A 6,798-nucleotide genomic window follows, 5' to 3' on the forward strand; every position below is an offset into this window, starting at 1 on the left:
CTATTCCTTCCTTGAATATAAACTCATTTATCGTAATTTTAATTACTAGACCCGAAATTTCTTTAAATTTTATCCAATTTCTATTAACCTTGATCTATTTATGACTTCTTTGTCAAAGTTTAATATTATATTTCCGGAATTTAACTCCCATTTTGGTTTAAAAGTGAAACCTTTATTTCTATTTTGGCTTTTTGCAAAAGAAAATTTGAGTAGATTACCTTTCTCTTATTTTGATTTTAACTTTGATCGGATGTTAGAACTAGTTATTGGAAACGTTTGATAACTTGTTCTACGCTTGTCGGCGAATGATTTTTGTTTTAAATCTGTCTTTGACTTGGAAAGTTAGCGTTCTTGTGTGCACGACAAGAGCAATTTCGTTCCATGAATGAGACTTATACATTTGAAAACTTTTCATTAATGTTTCTGAAAGTATTTTGATTTTCGATTTATACAAATGATTTGCCTTTTGACCTTATCTTTGATTTGGAATGTGATGTTCTTTAATACGTAACGAGAACATTTCCGTTCCTCTGATGAGAGTCTGGTTCTGTCGGAAAATTTTATTTGAAACTTTTGAAAGAATTTTAGTTCTTACGATAAGTAACCTTTTAAATGTTTTGGTTACCGATTCCAAAGTTCCAGTTTTGTTTTATATAACCTTTCATTTCTACTTTCAAGTTTCGAGGACGAAACTTTTTAAAAGGTGGGGTGATTGTAACACCCCGTATTTTAATAAGTTGGATAAAATTCTTTTAATTGTTACTTTATATTTAATTACGTTGGTTAACGATTTATATATTTATTTTCTCAGCTAATTAATTAATTTCATTATAATTCGATACGTTAATTTTAATAATCATTAATAAGTTTATTTAAAGTTAGTTCGAGTTTATTGAAGTTAGTTCGGGTTTATTTATTTAATAATTTCCGTTTCTTTACGAGTCCTTATGAAAGTTGTTTTAAGTGAACCCGAGATGGATTTTGGGAACAAAACCGTCCAAATAGCTATTTTGAGCTTATTTCACTAAAATAGCAATTTTTATTAATATCCGTTAGTTTTGTAAAAATCGCTAATAATTCCGATTCAAGCTGATATCGTATTATTTCCGTTAACTAGCTGAGTTTATTTTATTTTCACTCATTAAATTTATTTATTATTAATTTCGTTTTATTACTGAAACTTTTACTAAAAACCGATTTTATTAACTCGAAACGATTTTAATAACGATCGAAGTTTCTTAACGACGAAGAAACGTACGTATAATTAGTAGCTAGCAAGCTAGCTGGTGTATCATTATTATTATTATTATTATTAATTATTATTATTATTACTCCCTCACCCGTTCCCCTGACTCTTTCTTTTCCCCTTTCATTTTTTCCTTTCTTTTTCGTTCTATCAGCAAACAACAGACAACAACAACAGTGAAACAACAGCTCCTCCGTATGCCATTTCCCATCGTTCAAACCCCAGATCCCGCCTCCATTCTCAACCAAATTCCGTAATTTTTGTACCATTCTCTTCCCCTTTCCTTCCTCCTCCTTTTAAGGTAAGAAAGTCTCCTTTTTGTAGTGGTTTCGTCTTTCGCCGTCTTATAAAAGTGTCGTCTTTTAGCTTCTTTATTCCGTTTTCTTACCCTTTTATGAAGGATTCGAAGACCCGGGGTGAGGCTCGTGCCTTGTGGACCATTTATTCGAAGAATAAGGAGCGTTTAAGGTAACACGATTTTACCGATCCTATTATTCTTATTATTGTTCGGGGTTTATTATATTAATGTTATATAAGTATTTATTTATTATCGCTTGATTTTATAACATTGTTTGTGAGACGGGTTGAATTATAAGATGGGAATACTTAGTTGATATAATGGTAGTAAGACCGTACAGGGCAAGTGTAGTTTGGAATTAAGGATGTTGGTGTGATCATTATCTATTATGGATAGTGGGATTTTAATAAGAGATCATAGCTTTTGGATCAAAGTAATATTTTCACTTTAATTGATTATAAAAGTTGAGAGGGGATGGGTTTTACATATGTGAGCGACGAGCAGATTTGTCAAATTGTAAGTAGGTGAATGTTGCACTTTGGGATGGATTATTTCATGGCATGATTAATACGTAAGTATTTGGGATTTTGGGATTATAAAGTACAAGACAAGTGCTTATAGTGGGATTGTTTAAGTTGGAATTTTGATTGGGATTTGAATTAATTTTTGGGACGAGAGTTACTTTTATAAGGGTGGCCTAGGCGTGGCACAGCGTGTGGCTTTGGCCGTGGCCTAGGCAGTGGCATGGCTAAGTCGCGAGTTTGGGCCGTATCTATAAATTGTTTTGACGCTAGTTTGGTTTATTTAAAATATAATTAAATTAATTTTCGTCTCATATTTTATATAACGATAATTCGTTAATATCGTCCTTTCACATAATTATTTTAGGTGGCTCATATGGGGTTGAAGATGAAGAGTAATTTTGGGGTTTTAGAAGCTTTCTCAAGTTTTTACTTGTCTCTTTGCTAGCGTAAGGTAACTATTCCGAGTTACTCGACGAATTAATGTCACATTAGTAGTTGATGTTGTGTTTGTTGTTTGATAAGTGTTTAGGTGATTGATAATTATCACATGTTAGGATAGTTTATAAATTGAAATTGTAATTAATAGGCTCAAAATGAATTTTATAGTGATAATTGTAATGTTTTGTTGATTGTGCTTAAAACCGAGCCTTAATCCCTTTGACTCGATTCGATGTCGACAATTGAGTGATTGGTCACCGCAATTTAACCCGCACTGTCGCAGGTCAGGGTTGCGGGTAACAATTCGGTTGGATGAAATTTTAAATGAATTGGATAATCGGCCTTTTTCTTGTTTTAGGCCATTCATTATATTTTTATCTCACATGTGTAATTAGTTGATTTAAGTAGCTTCTTATATTGTAAAAACGGCCCTAGATTCCCCGAAGCCTTTAATTGGTTAATGTTGTTAGAATTGGAAATTGGTATTGAGGATTCTGTTGGTTTATCTGCTGATTAGACTTTTACATAGCCTTTCACATGATAGAATATTAGAATTTATGTTGGTAAGTAGGACTTTTTGCCCTCTTATGGTTAAGTGGGTGTCTTAATTGACTTGTGTGGTGAGTCTTGTGTGGTGTGGGCTAAAGTATTCAAGCTGGGACTAGCTGTGACTAGGTCCTAGGTGAGTATTTCGGCCTTCATCATAGATAGGTCTTTATAGTCTCTGACGAGTATATGTTCACTGCTTGATAGCCTTTGTGTTCCTGACTAGTGGATTTATATCCAAGTTGGGGCATGACCTCGGTACTTATTTTGATAGTATGGGGTCGGCTTAAGTACTAGCCAACCCTTCGGTGGTGTCCTTAGGGTACTCACTTCACTTTGTTTTAAAAAAAGTTGTGGGTCTTGGGTGCGGTGGTGTGTATCCGCATGTCTAGGTCTCAAGTGATTTTTAGGCTAGGGTTGTGTTGTCTCTTGGCCATGTTTTCTTAATAGTAACCGCCGAGCCAAGATACCGGTTCGATTACCTTCCCTACCTCGTGGTATAGACTCGAGTTACAAAGTGACTATTGACGGGACTAAGAACTTATGCCTGTCTTTGATATATTGCCCTTTCTTGTATGGTGATTCTATGAATCATAGAAGGTGAGATGCAAGCCGGCTATGGTTGATAGAGTTTGGATTCCTGGATGTTATGTGATTCACATGATAGTGTAGTATGAGTCGGTCTAGTATTCACATGCTAGGACTATGTGTTGTTATATTGTTGTTCACATGATAAGCACGATTGTCTAGCATCTATATGCTAAGGCTATGTGTGATTCGTATTCATATTCTTATGTTTACATGTTATATTAATTATGACATTTCGTGGCTGGGAGAACTCGGAGTTACTCCCCACTGACTGTGGCTTTCGTATTTGTATAAAATGCGAATGACAGGTAGGTGATGCATATATGGGGTACATGGACGAGCTAGCGAGCAAAGTAACCTTGGGACCTAGACTGGTTTTATTTCATTGTGACCCTTAAACCCTTTTTATGTCACATACATTTTAGGGACATATGTCTCCCTTTCTCATATTTGGTTTGTATAACTTTGTTTCGCGACTTTAGCGATGTTTCATTCATGAGATTTATTTTGGACTTTTGGATATCTTTATAACAGGTTCAGGTTTTAAAAATTACAGGTTTTTACCCAATTGAACCTATTACAAACATATCCTGTCAGTTTTTCTGTAGAATTACGTTTTTACTTTTCCGCAATAAATGAGGGTGTCAAAAGTATTATTGTGTTTGTGTGCGAGGTGCGTCCCTGGCCAAGTGGAGTCATCTTCGGGAATGGCTTCACGCCCTTGATTTGCCCCTTGTGGTTCCTGTCAAAAGGGGAATGTGCACATTAATGGTCATTGGGTTATTCGCTTTATGGTTTTGAGCGGGGCTTAGGTGGTAAGGCTGCGGTCCCCACATGCGGTGTGGGTTACTGGTTGTGACTGGTAATATGGCAGGACTATACTTTCGTGTTAGTCAGGTGATGGGTGAATTATTGGAGTTGGAAGTTTGTGCTTGTGTTGTACCATGTTTTGTATGTTGTTCTTCAGTTACTGACCTTGTGTGGTTTTGTCTGTGTTTCTTTCTTATTATGTGTTTGCGGTGATCCAATATGGTGAGCAGTTAGTCTTAGCAGGTGTTGATATATGGAGCTTATCGGGGTGCGTTGGAGGGACAAGTCTTTAACCGAGTCTTGGAATGGATAGTCTCACCGTAGTTGTTTTGTTACGTCAGTTGTATCTTTCCTTTGTTGAGTAAAGCTTGTAATTAACTTTAATAGTTCTTTTATTGACGTTCTGATATTCTATTCCTCGGGCAACCGAGATGGTAATGCCCGTATCTGCTAGGGAAGGTCTTGCTAAGGCTCCTTGGTAGATGGGGGTGTTACACGCCTGGTAGGATGAAGGGTGAATCAAGTCACGCCGTAGCTACCTCTTCGGGTGCAGGAGAGACATCCAAGCCCCAGGTCACTATCTATGGTACAACCAATCTCACCTTCTCTGGTAAGTGGCTCATTGATACAGGCTGCTCGCACCATGTAACAGATTTACTCGAAAGCTTGCTCAATGTCCGGACCATTCCTAGTCGGGTTGTAGGTCTGCCGGATGGGATGCAAGTCCATGCCTCACAAGTCGGACGAATTATGCTTACTTCAACCATATCTCTTGGCCCTGGTCTTTATGTTCCTCAATTACGTTGTAATCTAATTTCCGCTTCACAACTCAGTGATGCGTTGGATTGTGTATTTATCACTAATTCTAGTATTTGTCTTATTCATGACCGATGTACAAGAACGGTGATTGGCAAGGGTGACAGGCTGGATGTGTAATACTACGGTTTTCCTAGGTTGGTACTCGGCCGAAAATGGCTTACTCGGTCGAGTAAAGTGTGTCGTGTATCCGGGTTTGGCTACTGCCCAGGAACACTCGGCCGAGTATATGGAATACTCGACCGAGTAGAGGGTACTCGGCCGAGTATAGTCTATACTCGACCGAGTATCCGGTCTGACGGGTGTTATTTTCGCGGTTTTGATTAATATGATTAGAGATTATATATAATCGTTCGTTAGTTTCTAAAGCCATTTCTTCCAAAACATAAACTACGTTTCATTCTCCTTTAATCATCTTCATCAACTCGATGGCAAAGGTCGTCGATTGTGGGTTCTAGCATCTTATTCCGTGTCAATCGTCGTAGTAAGTGTCTTATCCTTATTGATCTATTGTCGTTCTTATATGTTAACAAACCCTAGTTTGGGTTAATTTGGGGGTTTAGGGTTTGGTCATCATATGTGTGTTGATTGTTGATTATCATTGTTGTAGGTGACGATGTGGTATTTGTTATGCATATTGTATGATTGATTACAGTATAGCGGATTGAGAAAATGTAGGGTTTCCCTACTCAGTTCCTGTTTAATTGATTTGAGATTATGTTGTTTTGCATACGATTGTTTGTCTGCTGATCATCATTGGAGTGTTGGTGCGGTGTTGGTGTGGTGATAGTTTTGGTTTTGTGATGATTGTGGTGGAGTCACTTGCAGGAGTGGCTTCACACCCTAGTTCGCCCTTCGTGGAACCCGACACGGGAGGGGATGTGCACATTAAGGGATAGGGATATCGCTCGTTGATGACTAGGACTTAGGTGGGGATTGGCTGCGATCCCCCACTGGCGGCGAGGATTACCTATTGCGATGGATAATCTGGCAGGGCTACACACTTCGGTGTGTAGTCGGTTACTGTGTGAGATCGGGAGACCGGAGGAGGAGGATGATCAGCTGGTTGCTTATTGTACCTGTCTTAATTTATTATTCAGTAACTGACTACGTTGTTGTTTTGTAAAATCTGTGGTGATCCATTCGGGGATGGATGGCAGATTGTGACAGGTGATGCAGTCGTTTAGCTTTGGGGTAGTCATGGGAGTCACCACGCAAGCTTAGCTTCCACTGTCAAGAGTTCTAGTTGTCATTTTGTAGTTGTTGGTTTTTGGAAAGTTATTTAATGTCGGATTTTGAGACTATGTAAACTTTAAACCTTTCGTACTTTAATAAATGTGTTTTGAGTTGTTGTTTTTTATATACTAACCTCGGGCAACCGAGATGCTAACAGCCTTTCATGCTAGGGTAGTCCTTGGTAAGGTACCTTGGTATGAGGGGGTGTTACAAAGTGGTATCAGAGCCGACGATTCTGGCACCTAAAACTAATGAACCCAATGAACTTAGGGAGTATAAATAAAATGAACCTGGGG

At 38.0% G+C, this 6,798-nt stretch overlaps 1 long non-coding RNA gene across 1 annotated transcript; it reads left to right on the plus strand.

Moving 5' to 3' along the window:
- Positions 1-1,397: 1,397 nt before the first annotated feature.
- LOC141609248 (uncharacterized) lies at positions 1,398-4,143 on the plus strand. Its single transcript, XR_012527311.1, has 4 exons — positions 1,398-1,547; positions 1,647-1,714; positions 2,433-2,519; positions 3,949-4,143. It is a non-coding gene; the product is annotated as an uncharacterized LOC141609248 (long non-coding RNA).
- The last annotated feature ends 2,655 nt before the right edge of the window (positions 4,144-6,798 follow it).

Source organism: Silene latifolia, chromosome 10 (assembly GCF_048544455.1).
Source record: "Silene latifolia isolate original U9 population chromosome 10, ASM4854445v1, whole genome shotgun sequence".
Classification (NCBI taxonomy): Eukaryota; Viridiplantae; Streptophyta; class Magnoliopsida; order Caryophyllales; family Caryophyllaceae; genus Silene; species Silene latifolia.